Source organism: Giraffa tippelskirchi, chromosome 7 (genome assembly GCF_054371585.1).
Source record: "Giraffa tippelskirchi isolate mGirTip1 chromosome 7, T2T-mGirTip1v1.2.pri, whole genome shotgun sequence".
Classification (NCBI taxonomy): domain Eukaryota; kingdom Metazoa; phylum Chordata; class Mammalia; order Artiodactyla; family Giraffidae; genus Giraffa; species Giraffa tippelskirchi.
The window spans coordinates 81,248,828-81,258,838 of NC_137281.1; the positions used below are offsets into that span (position 1 = coordinate 81,248,828).

Here is a 10,011-nt window from a genome sequence, read left to right on the forward strand (position 1 = left end):
GGGACCTTTAAACTACTCACTCAGTGCCCCAAGTGGCCTCCAAGGAACCAAGTATCTTTGGAGGAAGAAACGAAAATCAAAGACTGTCCTCTAACTCCATGCATTGGAGGCCGTGAGGTCCCACACATGCCTATTTTCGGCCGTTTCCTGGAAAGGATCATTTTGCCTCCACTGAAGAGAACAGAAATGGATCCTTGATAGTACACTGCTCTGCAGCTCTGAGCACCCGCCCGATTGGGGCGGCTCTGAGGCCCCGCGACCATCCCTGTGCCTTGACTCAGGCGATCGCAGAGCCTGGGAGCTGAGGGGCCTCGGGAGGCAAGCCAACCCGGTTCCCAGCGGCTGCAGAGACCGCCAGGCACCAGCAAGGCGTATGCACCCACATTTTTCTCCTGGAAAGAAATGGATAAATCTGAAATTTGTTGGCATTTTTTCCCTTCTCATTCTTATTCATTAGGACTGTGCTTTTTGCCATTGAATTACCTGGGGGCAGGGCTTTTCAGGATTTGTGCAGCTAATGGTCTTAGCAGGCCTTGTTTCAGCTACTTACTAATTAACATGATCATGCCCAGGTGGCTTTACCTCAGCATCTCCTATGAAATAGTGGCAGTAATACCCACGAGACAGGGCTGTCAGGAATATTAAAATGAGATATCGGTGAAGGCCCTGGCACATAGAAGATGCTCAATAAGGAGTGAGTATTGTTATTATTATTATTTTAAGATTCAGAGGTAGCATGAGTCAGTCCTGTTCCAAGTTCCTGGTATAGTACAACTTAAGTTTATGGTGGCACTAAGGTCCTGTTATGCTTTGGTCGTGAAACGGACCAACTTTGGCAAGGCCATTTCCTTAAGGGAAAGGTACAGTAGAACTCAGGATAATGCAGAGGGAAGCAGAGGCAAGATTTGCAAGGTTGAAGACTGGGGCCCAAGGGCCAGGTGTGAAAAGCACAGCAAGTGATCAGTCTGATTGCCCACACTTACTTTTTCCTCTCCAGGGACTATAGCTTCTTTTATGTCAAGCAAAAAGCAGAAACTCTAGGCGAAAAGCGTTCGCATTAATGTGCGAGCTGTAAAGACTACACTCGTGGAGAAAAATATGGAACGCTTCACGAATTTGCGTGTCATCCTTGCGCAGGGGCCATGCTAATCTTCTCTGTATCGTTCCAATTTTAGTATATGTGCTGCCGAAGCGAGCACAGAGAAGAGTTTCTCTCAGGAGGTATATAAAGCTGAGCACAGAAAACATTTTACAGTTATGGTGACTAAACTGTGCCCCTTCTTTAAGCTTCAAAGTACATGATAAGTTATGACCTTTTGTACCACACATACTTTCATCATATCGTTTGATTATGACTAAGTTTAATAGTCTCCATAACCTTATTACATCAAATATGCAAATGAAAGGAACCATGGGAAATTGGCCCTAGGCCCGCCCGACCTCTGCGCGCCTAGTGGACTGAGCGGGCAGACAAGCTCGGTCACGTGGTGAGAGTTACTCACGCGCCTCTTGCGCTCCTGCCCGACTGAAAGCCAAAGGGTCGGTCGCAGCCCTTGGCGGAGTGGAACGCGGCAGCGCGGTGATCCCCGCAACTACTCGTGGCGGCGTGTGCTTTGCGAGAATGCTTTTTTGGGACGAGGGGCCATGGTGCCAAAGAGATACCCTCAGAAGTGCGGTCCGGGACTCCGAACCGCTTGCGAACCGATGGTCGGGTTGGGACTAATGACCCCGCGAGGGCTGGAGCCACCGACAGAGAACCGGCAGGGACTGGGCGCCGGAAGCTGTGTGCTGCGCGGCTGGGGCTGGGCGCCAGCTCAGGAGGGATCGGAGTGCGCCGCTGCTTGCCTGGGTGATCTCAGGACTAGCGCGCCGCACTTGAAGCCAAGGGAAAGAGGGATTGGGGGGAGGGGGGCTCCTCTTTGGGGTCTAGGCTTTGCATAGAGTGGCTCGAGGGTGGTGGCAGTCTGGGAAATACCACCACTCTTTGATCTAGTCCTGGGCCAGGCACTGAATCTGATTGATCAGTGCCCCCCCCCCACCCCCAACCCCCGCCAATTTGTAGGTTAGAAAACTGCTTCTCTAGTTGGTTAAACTATCAAGGCCAAAATTATCCTGCCAGTGGTGAGAGAACTGGGAATTTGGATGCAAATCTGGTTTCAAAGACTGATCTTTTCCCCTTCACGGTGTAACTCAAGAGAGAAAAGATTCAGGACCAAGAGTGTAGTCTGTCCTTTTCCTCTTAAACGATGCTCCCAAGGCCTTATCAGCTCAGGTTTCCCTTCCTGGCTTCATTTCCACCAAATATTGAGTGTCCATGACGTGAGCACTGGGGCTGCAGGGATGAACAAGTGATTAGGGCTGCAGGGGTCATGAAGCTTCCGCTTCCGTTCCAGCATGGGGAGAGCATTTTTCAGTGCTGAGACAGATGGGAAAGAACATGCGGGGATACAGTGTGGCTGGGGAAGGAGTCCACGTAAGTGGGTGGACAGGAGGGAGGTGACAGTCGAGCTGTCATTTGATGATAGGGATGCAGCCCTGAGAGGACAGGATGCAGAGTCCAGGTAGAGGAACACTCGAGTCACCTGAGTCAGTTTCACCCATCTGGGCCAGTCCTTCAGAGGAGGCCACTGTGGAGTATCAATAGTTGGTGCTCCACGTGGAGCTCTGGCATCGCACTGTGAGCCTGACTCAGCTCCAGCCAGGGAGCACCTAGCCTGGCCTATGGGGACATTGGAGCCCCGCACCCCCCCCCCCCCCGCAGTGTTCAGTGAAATGGGAATCAGGTGCAGGCAGCCCAGCTTCTCATCTGACCTCTCTCTAAATAAGCAGTAAGCAAACACAAACCTCAGAATGCTAATATGGCCTTTATTGAGCGAGGAGAGCTAATTTGGGCAATGATGTTTCCCTCAGACTTACAAAAGGGAATTGCAAATAACCAAAAGGCGTATTAGCATTGATGGGAGATGATGCTAATCTTCAATTAGCAGCCACGTTTTTCTTCATTTATTTAGAGGAAGAGCCTTTTGGACACAGTCGATGCACACACGTGTCACCGTGACAGGTACCTCTCATGGGTTCATAACTGCCTTATTGTGGAAACCAGCAGGAGATGGACCAGGCTGATGGACCAAGTTGTTTGCTGTTTCTGGCTATATGAGCTTGTGTTATTTTGAGCCAGAGGTGGGTTTTTGTTTGTTCTTTTTGTTTTTCTTATTGAGCAGCTGTGGTACAGAGGACAGAGATCTGAATTTTAGTTCCCATTCTCCCTGCACCTGTCTTGGTGACTTTGGCCAACTTTCTGGACCTACCTCTCTGGTTCAGTTTTAACTTCTGCCAAGTGAGGAAAGTGCTCTAGAGACTTAACATTTCTGTCTGCTTTTACCTGCTGTGGTTTTTGTAACCAGGTTAATGAAGAATTTTTCAAGACTAATTAGCAAGATGTTAAAATTCAACACTAGTTTTGATTTCTGTTTAGGGGCATGGAAGATCCTGGAAACAGTACACGGGGGCTCATGTGGACCTAGGGTCTGGGACCTGCTGAACCATAAACCAATTGCCCCTGTACCACTGGGAAGGCCCAGCAAGGAGGGAGAGGGAGGGTGGGGGAGGGTGAGAGGTTTCCCCTCTTTTCTTTAAGCTACTGTGGAGACTGTTTCTTAGACACACCCACACAAACTCACATCCACATTCACACCCACACTGACACACCCACATCCCTACCTCTGCTCATTCCAGGCAAGAATACTGGAGTGGGTTGCTATTCCATTCTCCAGGGGATCTTCCTGACCCACGGATAAACCCATGTCTCCTGCACTGTAGGCAGATTCTTTACCATCTGAGCCACCAGGTGGAATTTTTTCTGTTTTTTTTTTTCCTCCTTTACTGAGCTGCTGTGGGCACTGTTTTTACCAAAGGTCTTCAATCCTTTGGGTTTGAGTACCAGAGGCCCTGATTAAAATGTAGTTACATTGCTTGGAAAGGATAGCATCACATAGACTCATTAACTCCTATTCACTCAGCTTAGCATGAGTCCTTGCCCTTTAAGGTCACCATAGGACCTTCTGATGTATTATTTTATTTTAATGTCTCTGAGAGATAAGCACAGGGAGTTTATTATTCCTGTTTTGCTGATGGGGAAAACCTAGGTCTAGAGAGGTAAAGGGACACAGCTAGTCCATGATACTGGAATTTGCTCTCAAATTTCTCTGACGCCAAGGGCTAACTTTGCACCTAGAAGGAATATGGGAATACAGTTTGAAGGGTTTTAGGAAGCTCTCAAATTTTGGGGGGGCTCCAAAATCACTGCAGATGGTGACTGCAGCCATGAAATTAAAAGATGCTTACTCCTTGGAAGGAAAGTTATGACCAACCTAGATAGCATATTAAAAAGCAGAGACATTACTTTGTCAACAAAGGTCCGTCTAGTCAAGGCTATGGTTTTTCCAGTAGTCATGTATGGATGTGAGAGTTGGACGGTGAAGAAAGCTGAGCACTGAAGAATTGATGCTTTTGAACTATGGTGTTGGAGAAGACTCTTGAGAGTCCCTTGGACTGCAAGGAGATCCAACCAGTCCATCCTAAAGGAGATCAGTCCTGGGTGTTCATTGGAAGGACTGATGTTGAAGCGGAAACTCCAATACTTTGGCCACCTGATGCGAAGAGTTGACTCATTGGAAAAGACCCTGATACTGGGAAGGGTTGGGGGCAGGAGGAGAAGGGGACGACAGAGGATGAGATGGCTGGATGGCATCACCGACTCAATGGACATGGGTTTGGGTAGACTCCAGGAGGTGGTGATGGACAGGGAGGCCTGGCGTGCTGCGATTCATGGGGTCGCAAAGAATCGGACATGACTGAGCGACTGAACTGACTGAACTGAGGAAGCTCTCTCTTAAATCTCTTTCTTTGCTGCCTTAAATTCTGCCATTGACACATCATTATTTTGAGCTGTTGCTATATATATATTATACACACATACACACACATACATATCTTGGTTTGGCTGTAGTGGGTCTTCGTCGCTGCGTGGGTTTTCTCTAGTTGCAGTGAGCAGGAGCTACTCTTCGTTGTGGTGGTGGGTGTCTTGTTGCGGTGGCTTCCTTTGTTGCTCTAGGCCTGTGGGCTTCAGTAGTTGTGGTGCAGGGGTTTAGTTGCTCCGTGGCATGTGGGATCTTCCCAGACCAGGGATTGAACCTGTGTCCTTTGCATTAGCAAGTGGACTCTTAACCACTGGACCACCAAGGAAGTCCAAGCTATTGCTATCTTAAGGCTTCACTGTGATTTTTGTAGGCTCTGAAAGAAGGTTCAAAAAGAATTGCCAAGTTCAAGTATGAAGTCAGCCAACTTCTCTGTGTCTCTCTCAGTTTCTCTATGTGTGGATACAGGTGTGGGGAAGAATGACACTTCCTGCAAATCTGCCCCGCACCAGAGTCCAGACATTACTCTCCCCTGGGTTATTCTGACAACAGCTGTCGAGCAGGGGGAAAACGGCAATGGCTGTGAGCCAAGAAGGGTCATTGTGATGTCCCAGGAATGAGCCTCACCTCCCTCATCTCTAAAATGGAAGTAATGATTTCCCTGCTTGCTTTGCTGGGTTTTGAGGCCCAGTGAGAAATCCCATTGTAAAGTGCTGTATGGGAAAAGGTAGGAGTATGTTCTGGTCAGATACCCATTTGAGCTCCAGGCAGTTAAATGCTTCCCTTACCTGGCAAGTGAGGCATTTGTACATAAGGAACAGACCTACAAAATATGAGCGCCAAGATGAACCATCACATTGTATTAATATTTTCACACCACTTAACTCTCATTAAAATGTACTTTGCTGAATTTAATATGTGATTTCAAATGACACAACATATTAAGTGCCTAATATACTAGAAATTATGAAACTATTATAGTTGATGCCATATGAAATAATTAGACTGAATTAAACTTTAGCAGCCAAGTAAAGGAAATTTTTCAACTTATAACATCTTAAAGTAGCTTAATCCACTGCTGTAATCCCTAAAATGAACATCCAAAAATTAGGATTTTTAAGTAAAAATGGAAACTTAGTCTGTACTTACACCCAGCTTTTCTAGGCTTTGGTGATGAGAAGTATCATTGTCTTTGGGAGATAAGAGACCCTGGGACCCACCCCAGGCCTCTTGCCCTGGGGCCTGGCTGGGGCATGACTCAGGTGGCTGGAGTAAGGCCTTCTGCTGAAGTGGCAGATGGGTCTTTGACCCTACTTAGCCAGTTAAGCTAAAAATAAAAACAAACCAGGACTTCCCCAGTGGTCCAGTGGTTAAGACTTCCCCTTCCGATGGCAGAAGGTGTGTGTTTGATCTCTGGTCATGGAGAAGGCAATGGCACCCCACTCCAGTACTCTTGCCTGGAAAATCCCATGGATGGAGGAGCCTGGTAGGCTGCAGTCCATGGGGTCACAAAGAGTCGGACACGACTGAGTGACTTCACTTTCACTTTTCACTTTCCTGCATTGGAGAAGGAAATGGCAACCCACTCCAGTGTTCTTGCCTGGAGAATCCCAGGGATGGGGGAGCCTGGTGTGCTGCTGTCTATGGGGTCGCACAGAGTCGGACACGACTGAAGTGACTTAGCAGCAGTAGCAGCAGCAGGGAGTTAATACCCCAGTTGCCTCCTAGCCAAAACATAAAACAGAAGCAATATTGTAACAAATTCAGTAAAGAGGTAAAAAAATTAAAAAAACAAAACAAAGCCACAAACCTACTTTATTGAACATTGATTGAGTGCTTCCTTTATGCCTGCATTTATGTGTTTTCTCATTTCATCCTCACAATACACCCGTGGGATAAGCCACCATTTTCAGATGAGGAAACTGAGGCTCAGAAAGATTCAGTGAATCACGTAAGGCTTTACAGTCAGAATGCACAGTGTTTGCTCCTACATCCCATGCAGCCTCCTTGTTATTATGTGTTTGTGGGTGTATGTGTGGGTATGTACACTACTTCCCATTTTAATAATGGTTCCCTGACCAAATACATTAACCTGCTATCTGACAGTGACCCGTGGCTTTATCACATTGCAATCATGGAGGGTAGGGACCATGACTTGAGAGCCTCACTTTGAACAGGGAGGACACAGCCTGGCTAACTCACACAGGAAGTTCTCTATGAATATTAGCTGCATTCAAAAAGAATGAATTCAGGACTTCCCTGGCTGTCCACTGGTTAAGACGTCACTTCCACTTCAGTGGGGGCTGGTTCGATCCCTGGTTGAGGAACTTAGATTCTACATGCCCAGAGATACGGCCAAAAAAATAAATAAAATAGAGAATGAATTCATTACCTCCTGAGTATCCTAACATTTACTTACATGTAGCTGTCATAAACAAGACAGCTTCTTAGAGAGGAAGGAATACTTCGTATCACAAGGAGTACCTAATTTTATAACCATTTAAGATACTGTATCTCAATACTCATATCAGCATGAAAATGCTGATCTGATCAGCTATTTGAAAAATGTAAAGTTGAATGTGGATATCTAAATATTTTAAAATTTACTGACCAGAAAAATGATTTTAATGGAAGCACGAAAAGTTAACTCCAGCCAACAGATGTTTATAATTAACTGAAAATATGTATTTTCCATTAAATATCAAGATTCAGTTGTGCCTCATCTAAGAGAAAACCAGATAACAATGGCTTTAAAGTGACAGAGGTTAATTTCTCTGTTGCATAACAAGTTGTCTTTCAAGGTCTGGTCTGATGGCTCCTCTCTGTCACAGAGCCAGGTAAGTTCTTTTATCCTTTAAGGCAACAACTCATGGTCTAAGATGGCTGCAGGAGGTCCAAGTTCCAGGTGTCAGGAAGGTGGCAAAGGGTGCCTCTTACTTCCTTGAATAAAATCTGCAACTAAGAAAGAGGAAGAGAATGGCAATGAATGGGCAAATAGCAGGCATTGGCATATGACCTGACACTCAGATGCTGATCAGCAGTTGTTACTTTTCCTTTCTACAGTAGTTTCCCTGGTGGCTCAGACTGTGAAGAATCTGCCTACAATGCAGGAGACCTGGGTTTGATCCCTGGGTAGGGGGATCCCATGGAGAAGGGAATGGCAACCCACTCCAGTATTCTTGCCTGGAGAATTCCATGGACAGAGGAGCCTGGCATCCTACAGTCCTTTGGGTCGCAGAGTTGGACATGACTGATCGACCAGCACTTTCATTTTCCTTTCTGCAGAGCATCAAGAAGGGGAAGGAAGTAATATTCACTAACAGCGTATGGGGTTCCTGGGATTATGCTGGACGTTGCATCTGATCTGCTTCAGTGATCATGTCCTGTGTGGGTGGCATAGCAGCAGATCAGGCAGGAGGGGATGCTGTGACTTGGGGTGGGGCTCTATCCACATGTGGACATAGGAAGTTGAAGGAGGGGTGTTAGAATGTTTGCCTAAGAAGCCCAGGGGCTTCTGGGAAGAAAGAGATTAAACCTCCAATAATTTTTCTCTGAGATTCAAGTTATTAAAAAATTTCAGGATGGATCTGATTGTACCGACCAAGGTCCACTGGCAAGAAGGTTAACACTATGCCCTTAAATAATAATAAAATTGCTCTGAGTGTATAAAGTGGAGAAATTTAAAGGTTAAAAAGAGAACTTAATAGAAAAGTGGGCAAAAGTCTTGAATGGGCACTTTACAAAATGGCAGCTCTAGATGGTTTGTGTGAAAATGTGGTCAATGCCATCAGTCATTAAGGAAATGCAAAATAAACTACCTCACAATTAACCCTGGCAGGTCTGCTAATACCAAGTGCTGGTGAGAAGTAAAGCAATGGAGATGTGAGACTCTATGGCTGGGGTAAGATGGAAAACTGTCTACACACCTTGAAAAATTGAAGTAGGGACTTTCCTGGTAGCTCAGTGGCTAAGATTCCATACTCCCAATGCAGGGGGCCCAGATTTGATCCCTGGTCAGGGAACTAGATCCCACATACTGTAACAAAGACTGAAGATCCCGTGTGCCACATTTAAGACCTAGCACAGCCAAATCAATTTAAAAAATAAATGAATAAAATTGAAGACAAACTTATCCTGTGAGTCAGTTGATCCACTTCTAGTTACAAACCCTAAAGAAATTCATGCACACTTGCACCAAGCTACAGGTAAAAGAAAATTCAAAGCAGTGTTATTTGTAACGGCCTCCAAACTGGAAGCAACGCAAGTGCGCATCAACAGCAGAATGGATAGATACACTGTGACTGACATACAACAGATGACCACACCGTAATGAAGGTGAGTGAACCATAGGCACATCCAGTGTTAGGCTCAGTGGTATCTCTCCCAGCCCACCATATTCATAGTTTAAAGGCCTAACCCCCATACTTCAGAGTGTGACTATATTTAATCACACAGACAATTAAGTTCAAATGAGGTCATGTGGGCCAGCGTTCATCCAATACAGCTGATGTCCTTATAGAACAAGGGTATCTGAACATAGACATGTACAGAGGGAAGATGAAGTGAAGACACAGGGAGAAGACAGCCACCTATCGATAAGCCAAGAAGAGACCTGGAACAGAGCCTTCCCTTGCAGCCCTCAGAAGGAAGTAACCTTGCTGACACCTTGATCTCAGACTTCTAGCCTCTTCCACTAGGAGAAAATACATTTTTTTCGTTTAAGCCGGCCAGCCTGTAGTTCTTTGTTATGGAAGCCCTAATAAACAAATATACTTGGCAACATGGATGAATCTTGTGAACATGATATTGAGTGAAAGAAGACAAGAATATATACAAAATTATATTAATACCATTTCTATAGAGTTCAAAATTAGGCAAAACTGTATTGTTTAGGAATACAAATATAGATTGTACAAAATGATAAGGAAGGGATTACTGTGAATGATAAGAACATGGAAGGGAACACATGAAGTCTTCAAGGATGGTGGCTAAATATTTTGTTCTCTTACTGCTACTGCTGAGTTGCTTCAGTTGTGTCCGACCCTGCGCGACCCCATAGACGGCAGCCCACCAGGCTCCCCCGTCCCTGGGATTC

General features: G+C 45.8%; 1 non-coding gene across 1 annotated transcript; it reads right to left on the reverse strand.

Moving 5' to 3' along the window:
• Positions 1-1,092: 1,092 nt before the first annotated feature.
• On the reverse strand, positions 1,093-1,199 carry LOC145516035 (U6 spliceosomal RNA). Its single transcript, XR_014061210.1, has one exon. It is a non-coding gene; the product is annotated as a U6 spliceosomal RNA (small nuclear RNA).
• Between the last annotated feature and the right edge of the window lie 8,812 nt (positions 1,200-10,011).